The following is a 14,952-nucleotide window of genomic DNA, read 5'->3' as shown; positions in this document are numbered from 1 at the left end:
AGGAAAACACTGACTTTGACCCTCATTCATGGAGAAAACTTCCAAAGCCTCAAGGTAAACTAGAAACCACAAAAGTGTGAAATAGATTGTAGAGATTGTAGACAGTAGTGTAGTATGTCACATGGGTGAGAAATTTAGGTTTTAGGATTTTTAGTATGTTATAGATGGGTTCAAGATGGAGGATATAGGATATAGTTTCTTCTTTCTTCTTCCTTCTTCTTCTAGGGTTTAGGTGGTATCTTGTAATTGGGTAGAAAAATCCACATTGTGGGTCTTTAGGGGTCAGTTATTGGATTAGAAAGGAAAATAATTTAGGTGTCACTTCTTAATTGGGTATTTTAGTTTTTGATTAGACTTAAAAAGACCTTGCAGCATGAGGTTGTTGGCCATTTTTGTGCTGTTTTCACGCATGCAAAGTCTGGGCACAGACAGTGTGTGCTGAAGTTTTGATAAGATAACAATAAACAGAAGCTGAAGACCAAAAAAGTCCAATGTGTCTCTCGTTCCTGACACAGAACTGCCCCAGGAGGGTCTCCCCTGCCAGGGAGCCCTCAGGGAGTTGCCCAGCTTGGGGCCCACAAGCTCACACCAGCCCACAGGCTCCCTAGCTTGTGGCTGTTGTCTTACAGGCATGGCCTCACACCAAAGTATTTGTTTATGCTGCTTCCAGTTGCGCCTCAAATGGCCCTGTGGGGCAGCTGAGTGCTGGTGTGTCTACTGACAGAGCCTCTCCCTTGATGGCAACCCTAACACAATAAATAGCACTCCATTTTCATTACTAAATGTCACTGTGTTCACATGGGCATGAAGGTTGTCACTGGGAATGGATTGGACAGGACAGAAAAAGTACTAGCAGACTTTTGCAAGAAAAGTTGCACGCTTTGAGTGCTGCTCTGTAAGTGCAGGATGATCCTTGCATCCTCTTCACACCACCAGAAAATCTGTTTCTTCTTGCATCACTGTGTTTCCTTCACCATCTACTGATAGAAGAGGCATCCATCTTTACCTGGCTGGCACACATGGTGACACACATCTGTGGCTTTCTACCATCCAGCAGTTGATCAGACAGGGAAAAATGCCCTCTTCTGTTGCCAGTCTTCCTTCCCTGTCTGCCTTTTCTGAGCTTATGCATGTAGTGGTAGAAGAAAAAATGTCTTTCGGACAGTATCTGGCAGATTTTGAAAAGGAGTCTAGAGTATCATCTGTTCCAGAAGAGAGCTGAAGGGACAGGTATCTGAGCAGGAGAGGTTGGCTGCAGAAGACATTTCAGCACCTTCCTTTTCCCGTTCCCTGCATATCTGTGGTGGCAGGAGGAGATAGTCATATCCAAGATTCAGGCAGTGAGCTCATCACACCCGAAGTCGTTTGTAGGCACCAACTCCTACTGTTATGTATATACAGACATAAATCATTATGCTTGTGCTAGCTACTCTTCCTCTTTCTCTGTCATTGTCCATTTGTCCCGTACCCCAGGGTTGCACAGCTGCACTGCCTGGGTTTATTTTTCCGGTATTCTTGGAGTGTCTCTGTATGGATTAGGTCAAACTGACTCCCAAGGCCATACTGGTAATTCCCCAAAGTCAAGCTTCTGTACTTTATGGGTAGAAGCTGATGACTCTCTTGAGAAAATTATGTTCTGTAAGACACCTAGTGGCCCCTGTAAGCACAAGGGTGATGGTGTCACATTAGTGTTCAGAAAGATCTGTGAAAGGGATACAGCATCAGCATTTTCTGGATTGAAACTACTATTTTCCAAGGAGTTGTTGGAGGGCTGCTTTGCAGATGAACCAGTGAGAAGTAGGCTGGGAAAGGCTAACAATACATCTGTTATCGGGTGGAGATCTCTCTTTGAAACCTGAGATTCATTTCTATGCATGTTCATTCTATATTGCCTTTCTTTCTGAAGTGAGGTTTTACTTTCCTGCCCTTCGAGGCTTGCAGAATTCACCAGCCCTTGTTAACTGTTGGAAATCTGAAATATTAGGGTAGGAATTACAGTTTGGAAGAGGTCCCTTGTAGTGGTTTGACCCTGCTGGTTGCCAGGTGCCCACCAAAACCACTCTTTCACTCCCCTTCTCAACAGGACAGGGGAGAGAAAATATAAGGAAAACTCCTGAGCTGAGATAAGGATGGGGAGCAATCACTCACTGATTGCCATCACAAGCAAAACAGACGCAACATGATGAGATTATTTAATTTCTTACAAACCAAAATCAAAGTAGGATAATGAAAGGTAAAACAAATCTTTAAAACACCCCTTCCCCTACCCCTCCCTCCTTCCCATGCTTAACTTTATTCCCAATTTTCTACCTCCTCCCCCCCAGACATGCAGGGAGACAGGATGGGGATTATGGTCAGTTCATCACATGGTTTCTGCTGCTGTTTCCTCCTTAGGTGAAAGGCTCCTTCTCCCACTCCAGTGTGAGGTCTCACCCACAGGAGACAGTCCTCCATAAACTTCAACATCAGTCCTTCACAAACTGCTCCAGTGTGGGTCTCTTTCCATGAGTTGCACTACTTCAAGAGGAGAGGCAGATCCAGATCCAACCTGGATCTGCCACAGGGTCACAGGTCCAAGCAGCAAACCTGCTCCAGCATGGGCTCCTCACTCCATGGGTCCTCAAGTTCTGCCAGGAGCCTGTCTCAGCCTGGGCTTCCAGCAGGTCACAGCCTCCTTTGGGCATCCACCTGCTCCAGCCTGGGGTCCTCTGGGGCTGCAGGAGGATCTCTGCCCCACTGTTGACCTCCATGGGCTGCAGGGACAGAGCTGCCCCACCATTGTCTGCACCACGGGCTGCAGGGAAATCTGAGCTTCGGTTCCTGGAGCACCTCCTGCCCCTCCTCTGCACTGACCCTGGTGTCTGTGCAGTTGTTTCTCTCACATATTCTCACTTCTCTGGCCACAAGTACTTCTGAGCAATAATTTTTTTCCCCTTCTTAAATGTGTTATCATGGGGGCATTACCACCATTGCTGATAGGATTAGCCTTGTCCAATGGTGGATCCATCTTGTAACGGACTGGCGTTGGCTCTGTCAGACATGAGGGATACTTCTGGCAGCCTCTTACAGAAGCCACCCCTGTAGCACCCCTGCTACCAAAAGCTTGCCATGCAAATCTAATACATTTCTGAATGCAGTTTCTGGTCAGGGAGCCCATTTCACATCCAGATCCTAAAAAAGTTGAAAGTACTCTGCAAAATAAGATATTCTTTATATTTGTCTCCCAGACATCAGGGGGGCTGAGAAGAGAGTTAAAGGATGGCTCATCTCCTCCTTGCCCAGCTGATACCTCCAGGTAAAAGGAGTTATTCTTTTCTCCCCTCTCCTAACCTCACCTAGCTGTGTCACTGGAGAGTTCATTTCTGGTATGCATCATTAATCTGAGTTTCTAATAGCAGTAAAAGACTCTGAACTTGGTTGACGGAGAAGTTAACAACCAGTTTGCCTGAGCCCTAACACTTGATCACTTAGCCTTGGTTATTAACTGCAGGCGAGGACCAGTTTCTGGGAGATAATTGGGGTCATAAACAATAGCTGTGTAATGGAGAGCATGCCCTAGGAGAGGGACTAAACATATTCAGCTGCAAGAAACTTACTGCCTTTGGACAGCATCCAGGTGCTGCCATCAGCCAGCTAGGGAACGGGCAGCCAAGTTGTTGCTGTAGGGGAAGAGAGGCCTTTAGTGCTTGGCAGAATGCAGCTATGTGTGCACAGGATGGCCCCAAGCTGGAAAGATGCTTGAATGCAGCCTCAGGAGGCTTGATAAAACTTCTTAAACATCAGTCTGGAAGTTGGAGGTTGGAGGCCATGTGTCTTTTAGTCCATTTCAGAAACAGGACTCAGCATTTAGGAGTAATAAGTTTTGCAGCTTGGGCTAGTTTTGGTGGTGACAACTGGATTTTCCAAGTTGAAGGCCCTCTTGGCCTGCCTTTTTACCTCATGGGGAGAATGTGGAGACCCCTGCTGCAACACGGGCAGCAGAACAGTGGCACCTCATCTGTGCTAACACCATCCAGAATGTGGTGGGATGTTTTGTTTGGGCCCAGGGAGCTCTCTGCCTCCTCCAGATGTGCCAGAGCTCCTGTGAGATGTGTCACCCGCTGGTCACTCTGTGAGCCAATGCCCTTCCCAGTACACTGCCCATCCCAGCCTTCTCCTCAGAGACCCCATGAGAAGGGCTTCACTGCAGCACCTGGTGCCAGGGCCTCGGTCTGTGACTCCTGCTCAATAAATTGAGGAGCAGCTGAATTTTGCTCTTGTGCTGGGGTCTCTGTCTCTGTCAACAGCTTTAGAAGTGGCTGCATTTTCCTCTTGTGCCAGAGTCTCTGGGCTGCCTGCTTGACAGACAGAGAGAGGCCAAATTTGGCTCCTCTTGTGCTGGAGGTGCAAGGGGTGTGGAGTGCCCCTCTTCCTCCGGAGCACCAGGCAAGGCTGGCTGGTTCTCTGGCACTGGCAGGCTTGCCCACCCTGCTGCCCCTCCCAGCTGCTCACTGGGGCCAGAGGCTTCCAGTCTCTCCAGCACTTCCTTTTTCTTGCCAGTGGCACCATTCATGTACAGGTCAGGAGGTGATTTCCACTTGTATTCCCAACAGGAGAGCAGGGGGTTTGCAGAGGTTGCCTGGTTCCCTCCAGCCAACACCTGCTGAGCCCTGTTTGTGCACAATAGGCACGAAATGCTAAGTGCAGGGGCTCCTAGGCCACTTAGGCTCTGTGTTGTTGGAAAATTAAGATTCTTCTGCCCAGAATCCCTCAATACAGAGTTGGTTTTGGTAGGGAAAAGCTCCAGAAAAACACCAATAAGAGCTAGGAGGGTGTTTAAAAATAGAGAAGTTTTTTGTCTGTAGTTTTTAAAATAAAATTCAGTTTCTGACTACTGAGCTCATTAAGAAACCCTGCTGGGAACACAATATATGCAGGGGCTCTCCAAGCCATGATGAGATGGTTTGTTTCAGGGGAAAGCTTGTTGGGACTGGAAGATACCTTGATGGGATTTCTGATGTGGCGTCAGCCCCTGATTAGATTCATGTCACTCCAGTGGCTCCCTGTATGCATCTGATTGGAAACAAAGGGAAGAAAATAAAGGTGCAAATGAGTTTCTGTAATGATTGCACTAGCCAAGCTAGCACATGGCATGGTGGGATCTGGAGTTTCAAAAGTTTTATTCTGTCGAGAAGGAGGGTAGCACGTACATGCATGAGGACCACAAGCTGTGCTGGAAATCCTTATGTGAAATCTGGGAAGAGCCTGACACATAGATCCTGCAGCTCTGCATCCTTGGATGCTCCCTCATTTTTAAAGGAATCAGTTGTTCTGCCCTGTTGCTCCCCTGTGTTTAGAGAACTGCAGAAGAAAATTTAGAGGAATCAGTAGAGAAGGGTAATGTTGCTCTTAATTTCCCAATAGCAAAAGCATGACAGCATTGCCAGGCTGGGCTGCATCGCAGAATCAAGACAGTAAATGTCTTAACTTGAAGGCCTGAAAGGCTGCTGTAGGTGTGCTGCTGATTTTTTTTCACAGAGCCCTTGTTCTGACGGCCAAGTTGACTTTGCTTGGCTTTGCTTCGCAGCAGAAGTATTAACAATGTTTTTGAAACGGATCATACATGAAATCCCTGCTGGGAGCTGGATTCCCCAGACTGAAGGGACATCTTCGAGTTAGGGAAGGTCTTGCTGAAATGGGTTGATTGTTTGATTTTCCCCCTCCCAGTGCAATAGAGATGCACTGCAGAATAGAAATTCTTCCAGAGAACTAAAACTGGAATAGAGAGGGAATTGGGCTCTGTCACTTCACACACTGTGATTCTACTACTTTATGGTCTGCTGGTCTTCTCCAGGCAGTGACAGACGATATCCCAAGCTTGAGTCAAGACTGGCTCAGGAGAAAGCCAAGAGGCAATAGGGGCTCCCCCCTTTCAGATAAAGCACAGCCAGTTTATCAGGCCCTCCCATGAGAGACTGAGAGTGTAGGGACTGATTTGTGCCAGCATGCCAAAATCTCTCTTATTCCAGATATTCCTCCAACTATGTGAAGCACTAATCTTAAATGGAGGCCTAGATATCCTAGCATTTCTGAGAGCCAAACTGGACCCTGGCTCCTTGGCAGTCCTGCCGCAATATCAAAGGAGTCCAATTTACCTGCAGCACCAGGGAGAGCCCTTCAGTAACCACCCAAAAGCCAAGTGTGCATAGGTTCCCTGCTGTCCTCTACTGAAGTCTGCCCTGGAAAGAGAAAGGACATGAATATGGAGGGAGGCAAAGGGAACTGTCACACCTGCAGGCTCCTGCTCCAAAGCAGCAGTTCTGTCCGGGCAGTGCAGAGGCAGAGGTTTTCTGTCTCTTTTGGCAGTGTTAGTGCTCTCATTTATGCATTCCAGGCTGAGATTCTCAGTGATGGGCTCACTGAGGAAGCCACAGGTAGAACCAGCTGGCTCTCTCTGAAGTGACAGGGTGAGGGGACACTGAGAGGTTTGGGTGCAGAACTGGGGGATGATTTTTGCACTAGAATAGGTCTAATAGTCTGAGACAAGGATGAGTCCCATCCTTCTCTGTTCAGCCTGGCTGTGGGGGAGGAATGCTCTGCCTGTTTGCTCCCAGAGGCAGCATACCTGCCCACTCATGACTGCAGTGCTCTCCCCTTGTCAGCTGAGATGTGAAACTGAGTTTTTGAGACTAGGCCATCAAATACCTTCCTCTAGCAGAATAATAAAGGCCTATCCTACCTGTTCCTGACATACTGGAGCATGAGCAGGCAAGCATATCTGTACCTCCCCAGTAAATCCCCCATTCAGCTGCTTCTCTAGGACACAGCTTTTAGCTTAACTGCCTTGTTATCCTTTGGATAGACAGAAAGATTCCTGGGTAACCTCTGGGATGAACGGGTCATTTCTTTGAGTCAAAGGTCACTTAAAATTTGTGCCTTTGCTTTTTGACCTGCCATTCATTTTTTTCTTCAATTCCTCCATGTTCCTTGGAGAGGAGTAGGGAACACGTAATCAGAATAAATGCAGAATTTCTGAGTATTTCACTGGTGCCAGCCATCCCGCTGAAAAGCACCAGCATCCATTGCTCAACTGCTCCAGGAGTGGAAAGAGGAAATGTCTGGACATGGATCCTTCCCTACTGCCAAGGCAGAATATGTTCCCAACTTTATTAGGAATATTTTTGAACAAATTCTTGGATATCTCAGCTGTACAATGCTCAAGTTGCAATCACGAATCATGTGTTTCCAGAGATTAGGATATGAAGCCTTTGATAATATAATGGCAGGGTACACAAAATATTCATGGCAGTTGGTGAACAAATAGAGGGAACTTTTGATGTCTGATCTTGGCAGCCTAGAGCACCTTCCTGTTAGTCTGTCTCACTCCTATGCTTCTCCTCAAACTGCTGCTGGGACCTAATTTCATGTGGTTTTTTTGATAAATTGTGAGCTAGCAATGCTGTCATGGGAAGGACTTTTAGACTCACTGGACAGAGGAGGCTTAACGGAGTCTGCCTTTGTTTAAAATCCACTGGGTAGCACTGGAGCATGGAAGAAAAGTTATTTCTTACATAAGCTTGGATTATGTTATTTACTCTCCACTGTTTGTAAGGGCCTCATGGCACCGTGAAAATTACCTTTATTTCTCTATGGATTTTGTCTTTTTTCACTTTACAAATATTGATTTTTTTTTTCCTCCTGTGTCTTTATCAGAGCTGAATTAACAAGACTGTTTAACAAGATACTCTGATTCATTTGTGGTCTCTTTGTGCCAGGTACTATCACAAACAGCTGAAAGCAGCTCAGTGAAGAATGTGCAACCACTGCTACAGAATTGACAGAGGAGGTGATGTGCCTTGACAAGAGCTGAGCTAGCATGGGTCGCAGAGCAGGCTTAAAAAGATGGTCTCTTCATCCTGGGCACAAATGCTAGGAAGGGTTATTTGTAAGGAATAAATTTTTCTGTTGGAAAGCTCTCCTCCTCATACCTTTAAAGCTTGAGGCCACTGAAAATCATTGAGTCTGCTGGATTACTCCTGTTCCACCCACAGATCCCCAAGTGAGCTCAAGAGTCCATATTCATGGCAAGAGGTGATTCCTGTCCTTGTGATCCAAAATCCCAGTGTAGCAGTGATGAAACTCCAAAGGAAAAGGAGCCGTTGGTGAAGCTTTATGTGCTCCTTCTTGCCAAGCTTTTAAGCAAGCCTCTTAACTGATCCAAGTGCTTGTAGGTAGAGCAAAAAGCGGAAATTGAAGACAGGCAGGAACATTAAGTTCAAACAAGTCAAGTCTGATTTTGATGCTTTTGATGCTTTTAACACAAATACAGGAAAGGTAGAGCCCAGTTGATAGCTGTCCCTTGCTGTTCATGTTTGCCATCATGCACCAGTGCATTTTCTAGCATAGGGCCCAGAGGGTGGTGAGGGTAGGGAAGAAGCAGTCACCGTGCACAGTTCTCTGTGGCAAGTTGGAATCTCTTGCCTTTCAAGATCATCTTTCCACTCTGTCAGCGATTTGAGACATCCTATAGGCTCTTCAGTGATCTGTCTGGCCAGCAGCAAACGCCTGTTTCTGTATCTATTCCACATGGAGAGAGATATTGCAAGGGAGATAGAAGGGGGAATGTTCAGATTTCTTTCTTCCTGAAGGGCTGACACCACTGGTAGTTTTGCTCTAGTTCTCTCCTGTGGGCTCATCTTTCTTACAACCTATACACCATAATAAGAGATGATACTTACATCAAATGAGACAGAAGTCTTAAACCAGCTGCCCATAGAAAGGGTAAATCCTCATCCTTAAGCCCTTGTGAGATGCATCAGATGGATGGCAAGCTTTGGAGAACTTTGTCCTGGTGTGCATTTGTTTCTGAGATGAGAGGCTAAGTATGTCAGTAGGAGCTGGGAGATTGTTTCTAAGTACCACAAGGCCAACCATTTAGTGTTCATTAGTTCCCCCTCGGCAAAGGGGGGAAACTTCTTCCTTTCCCAGCTTGCTGGGCTTAGAAGAGCTGGGATTGACTCCTGCCTTCCAGCTCGCTCCACTGCAGGTCATGCAGGATCCCCGGCATGTTGTCTGGGCAGTCACAGCATCCATGGCTGAAACAAGCCAGGAATGTAGAGAGCAAGCACAGGAGACAGCTGTCAGCAATAAGAACTGGGTCTCCAGACTCCTCCTTATCCATATCCTTTCTAGTAGATGATAATACCTCTCTGGCACTTGTGTTTTTCTGGAGCACATGGACCATTACCTCTGGACTGTGGGACATTCTGTCTTTAGACACCATCTCTGTGCACCAGAGTAGCTGAAGTCTTATAAGAATTAAAGGGTGCCAGGAAATCCTGGTTAAAGGAGACTCTGGCTGTTCCTGACAAACTGTTATAACTATATAAAAGAGATATTTCTGGATCAAAATATCCAGTCACCTCCTGCAAAGGAATGGCAAAGCAAAGGAACAACTATTTTTCAAGAAACAGAAACCCCTGTCAGAGGAGGTCTTGGCTCTGGTATTTGAAAGCACTTAGGAAGTGAGGGGCTAAGTTTATGTTTCTCCCCCAATTAGTATCTCTTCTTGCAAAGTAAAACAGTTTTTAAAAAGTGCAAATAGTTGCTGCTTGGGCCGTTTACTCTCTGTGTGTGTGGCTGGCAGTGTCCTTGTTCTGACTCAAGCCTGGTCAAATCCCTTGACCACCTGCTCTGAGGCCAATCTCCCTGAATTCTTTCTTCAGTGAAAGTTTGAAGAATATCCTCGTGTTTTTACAAAGAGTTTCTGTTCTGGTGACACGAAGCTTCCCAACAAAGAGAGTCGGGAAGCTCCCAATCAACTAAGCCTCACACTTCCAGAGTCAGAGCTTTGTCTGCTTCTCCCCCAGGGTTCAGCTGAGGAACATAAGCCACTCCATATCACTGTTCGTTTACCCTCCTGAACTCTGTCTCTCAGTGCTTCAAGGTAGATGCTTCAGCAGTTAATACTCATCCTGGAGCACGTGCAAGGAACAATTAAAGCTCCCTGTGCCAGTGAAGAGCCCTGGGGTGAGCTGGGCTGCAGAGACAGCTGCCCCGTTTTGCTGTGTGCAGCAGCTTCCTGAACAGTCCTGTTGCAGAGAGATGAGTATGTCTTGCTGATTGCAGAGTTAAAGTTTGAAACTCCAGGGCTAAACTCCATGTGGCATCTCTAGGCTTTTTGCTGGTGGCAGCCATCGTGGCTTGTAGCATTTGGTGCCTGGGCAGAGCAGGGCTGGGTAGAGCCCAGCTGCTGAGCCTGCAAAGCCTTTTCCAACAGCTGCAGCATGGGACTGATGGCAGGAGTGAAGCACGGGCATTTGAAGAACAAACACTTTGTAGCACTGCCTTTAACATTTTGCCTGTGACACTGCAGGATCTAGATCTTTGATCCAAAAAGGAAATGAACAGCAGTTCCTTCCTCTCAGACATAAATGCCTGTTGCAGATGTGACCTGCAAGATTCAGCTAAGCTTTCTCCAGCAGCAGACAGGGCTTGGAAGAGGGCACTGTTGGTCAATCTCTGGAGAAGGGTCCTGCTAGGTGATAGATAGTGAGATTTCATTTGTGCCCAGCAGACAGGTGGTCTCTGCCTGCTTCAGCTGCTTGTGCTAGCTGAGGAGCACATCACCCAAAAGAAAAGTCTCAGCTGCAGGATAAACTTGTGTAGCCCCGCAACAGCAGGTTGGCATGCATTGGGATGGGGCAAGTTTTCTTCTCATCTTTGTCTGGAAATTGGAAACCTCTCCAGAGATAAACTGGAAGTTGTCATTGATGTGTTCACTGAGAATGGGGTCAGGAATCATACCGGTGCCAGTCATGATGATACAAGTACGATTTATTTGTTTAAAGCACTGCACCAACTATACCTAATTAACCTTCATGACAGCACAGCAATACGAGGAAATAGGGATCATTAACTTCAGTTTTGCTTTAGCGAAAGGGAAGAGAAACATCAGTGCTGGCCCCATGCATTTCAAATTGAGGTAGGCTTGGAAAAGTCACAAGGTTAAAAATAACAATAATCCACTTGGGGTTCTCAGAGCTTTAAGAGGGCACTTGAATCATACATTCAGTTTTTTCTCCAAGAAACATCAGGACTGGAAACTTCTCTCCCACATATGCTTGTTTGTGACTCAACAACCAAGGCTTTCAGAAAATCACACATTTTCAGTCACAGTGGGGCAGAGGCAGTAAAGGTCAGAACAACTTCTTCAGTGTCTCTTAAAAAAGAGCTGGGAAAAGATGGAACTAAACTTTGTGAGTAGTTGACCTTCCACCCCCTGCTTGTTCCTCCAGACCAAACATTTTTCTAGGTGAGGGAACCTGCTAAATCAATCAGTGGCCACTTAATAGCTGTCAGAGGAGTAATTCAGGTTTGAGCTAGTGACCTCACCCCTTCCTCTCACATCTGCTGAGAGACAGACTGATGACACTGACTGTTTTCATTAGGCCTCTGAGCAGCCTGGCTGCATTGTCTGGGTCCCAGCAGGAATGGGAAGATGCAGAACTAGTGCTGCTGTCTGACACTGCTCTCCTGGTTTGGGGCTGTTTTTATAAGTTAGTAGGAAAGAACAACTTGCACAAGTCCTTCTTAAAGAGTTCACCCTGTCTGTCATATCACCTGCTGGCAAGGGCTGAGGGCAAGAGTAGTCCCTGTGCAATTTGTACTGGGCACCAGCACAGGCTCGCATTTTGTCTCTCCAAATGACTGCACTGCAAAGCCCTGCAAAGTGTCATGGCAGCACAGAAAGTTGTGTCTGTTATTAACAATCTCACTTCTGCCTGATTCATGGATGCTGTTAGGATCAGGTGAGAACTGCCCCGGTGGGCAGGACCCCTGCTCTGGGATAGAAACCAGCAGGGAGTGCAGGTGGCAGTGGCCGAGGAGGAGAGTGTGGGGAGATGCCTCTGTTGTGTGGGGTGCCAGCCCCAGCCCAGAATGCAGGCATTGATACAGGAGAACCTTTTAATCAACTCTTTTCTCCTACCTATTCTTCTGTTCTAAGCTGACATGGAGTGAAGTGAAGCTGAAGGGACCCTTGAAAAGGCCAGGTCATTGATGGAGAGGAAAAAGGTCTCTGCAGATTGTGAAGAGCTTTCATGAGCAGCATGGGCTGCAGCCAGCTCCAGGGAACAGAACTGTTCCCATGCTTAGGCGGTGTGTCTGTCTCTCTGATTATTTTGTGTATTTCATCTCTGCTGTCTGTCTTGCTTTTAATCTGGACTCCTCTGTGCCAACAAAATGCTTAGCTCGCTCCATTGTCTGAGAGACTAATTTGCACTGTAAATCTGATGCTTATCTTACATGACAGCTTACTGTGGGGTTTATTGCAATCCTAAAGACAAACTAAGCAGAGATGGGTTGAAAGCTTTCAACACATCATCTGGAATATAGAACAAAAATGACCCATTTCAGCTTGCCACCAGGTTAGGATGTGGTGCCTTGTGGTTGGGGTCACTGGGGTTTATCTTTTTTCTGTTCAGATCTATTCAAACCTGAGCATCTTTGGGTTTTGGTTTGGTTTTTCATATATTTGGTCAATAGGTTTGGGGGTATTTTGATGTGGTACATCTTCTGCTTTGAGTTGGAGCTGTTTGAGTGTTTCTGCAACAGCCTCCCACCCTTCCAGGGCCAAATCTTCCATGCCTTCTGCCTGAGGAGTTTTAGGGACTGTGAGAGTGGCTGCAGACCAGGTGCAGGCAGTGTGCAAGCACTGGTGCTCCAGTGCACTGCAGCTTTGTTGTCTCTGCCTAGCTTAAGCAGAAAGACCCTTTGTCCTTGCCTTGTCTTCATTAGTATTTCCTGACACTTTGTCCAATACGTTCTACTCTCTGCTGGCAGAGTAATGTCCTCCCTCAGTCTCGTTTGCAGTTGCCACCTTCTCTCTCTGGTCTGTAGGCTGCCCACCTGCAGGCATTTACATACCATGTCTTACACTAGTGTAGTTCAGGTAGCTGGGCAGCTCCAGAGGCATAAATCTTCCTACAGATAGGTTCCAGGTAGCCTAAGATGCAGTTTTACTGGGGAAGAGCCAGAAAGATTATTGCTATTTTGATATAGGGCTTGGTTCTGCAACTGAGCATGCCAGTAGGTGTTTAATGCCCAAAGCTTCTGCATTGCAGTCCTCTGGGACATGAAGGCTCCATTTCCTCACACAGGGGAGCAGGAACACAAGACCTGCCATCTTTGATGAACAGAGGTTGTTTGGAGGACCACTCTGGCTTTTACCTAGTCCTGCTTTACAGTTGCATGGATTTCTGGACATCTCCATTCTTCCTGCCCTTGGACTGCAGACAAAACACAGAAATGGCTGTACTCAATAAGCACTGTGGAGCAGTTGAGGACTAGCGCTAGACTGGACATGGAGCCAAGGGGTCTCAGTAACATTGAGGGACAGGAGAAAAAGAAAACCTCTTGAGAAACTGTTGAGGAATATGTAAAAAATAGGTTGTATACTGGGTAGAACTGTACACTGGAAACTCTTCTCCAACTCTATATTTCAGTCTGTGTTATTAGATAGATGTGCAATTTAAGGCTTATTACAAATCATCAGAGCTAGTGAACATCAGACTCCCTGCCCAAGGGAGATCTCTGTTCAGACTGGAAGAAGCTTAGGGGAAAATTAGTATGAATCCAAGAAAACTCAAAACTCTGCAGAATTTTAGAGGAATCCAGGTCAAAAATACCTAGGGAAGGATCATCACACTGCCTGATTCTGGTTTAGGGTTAGGGTTGAGAGAGTCAGAGTCTGCAGCTCCAGAAACACTGGGGCTTGAAAAGGCATGGCACCACTGCCATGGTGATCACAGCAGGGCCCCAACATGGCTACTCCCACATTTTTCTGATATGGAGACGCTGGATACTGTATTAGGGTTTCTCTTAGGCTAATGGGGAATATTTCAGCACCTTCTGCTGGGCTGTGATAAGCAGGATCTGGATGTTTTCACAAAAAAAATAAGTCTGATATCACTTTATGCAAATACAACAAAACTGCAGTGATTGAACAGCTAGCAGTATCCTTCTGTATTCCTCTCCACCTAACAAGATGCTCTGATGAATAAAGCCATGGGAGCGTCCATTCTTCAGGAAAAGATCTAACAAAACTGTTGGATAACCAAACATGTGCCAGCATCGCTCTCAAGTAACTGCTATTTAGCTTTTTACAAACCTAACTTATGCTCTGCCTTTTTTTTTTACCTTTTTTGTCTGCATTTTTTTGCTGATGCTCACTTTGTGATTCATTGAGGGGGTGAAAACACAGCCTATAAACATTTAGGTTTTCTTCTCCTCTTACACAACTTGTTGTCCATCTAAAAATTATTCCCACATAGCACCATCTGCAGTTGCAGAAGCACAAACATTCACTGCTTTGCTGTCTCTGTAACAGAGCTGGAAATATAATGTTCATTACCCCAGCTGAAGCTATTTTCTTACAATGTGAGGTCAGAGGCATTATTTCACGCTGGAGAATTAGGAAGATTAACAGATAGGGTGGACTGGCCACTTTCTGAACTGAATCACCCTCCCAGAATGGAAACTTCAATGGATTTGATATCACCTGCCCACCACCTCTACTTTTGTGGGTGTTGTCACTTGTGTTTGAACACAGCACATGCTGCAGTGAAATAATAAAAGCAGAAAATTAATTCTCATAGTTGGACCTGCAAACCTTCCACACCCTGTGGACTTCAGGATGAACGCACTCCTTTTTTCTCCTGCTGGGATTGCTTTATTGTGCTTTTCAGTTATTAGTAACTCATGGACAGAACTGGCATTGAATCAGAAGTCAGAGTATCCAAAATACCTTGCCCTGTGAAAAGAGCTGCTCTTGCTTTGCTGCCTGCACACCACTTCGTTAGCTGATGCAGAGGGTTGTGTGCAGGCCAGCAGGAGAGTTGTCAGGTTTGAATCCGTGAGAAGCAGTTCAGAGTCAACCCTTTCCCAAGAAGTGGTGAGCTGTGAACGTTATGT

General features: G+C 46.3%; 1 protein-coding gene across 3 annotated transcripts in view; it reads left to right on the top strand.

Annotated features, from left to right (window-relative positions):
- LOC115495502 (transmembrane protein 263) overlaps positions 1 to 14,952 on the top strand; it is a 200,622-nt gene that overhangs the window by 180,044 nt on the left and 5,626 nt on the right. The gene's annotated exons all lie outside the window — the stretch shown is intronic.

Source organism: Taeniopygia guttata, chromosome 5 (genome assembly GCF_048771995.1).
Source record: "Taeniopygia guttata chromosome 5, bTaeGut7.mat, whole genome shotgun sequence".
Lineage (NCBI taxonomy): Eukaryota > Metazoa > Chordata > Aves > Passeriformes > Estrildidae > Taeniopygia > Taeniopygia guttata.
Note: the sequence above shows the minus strand (reverse complement) of the source record. Positions and strands in the feature narration are given on the sequence as shown.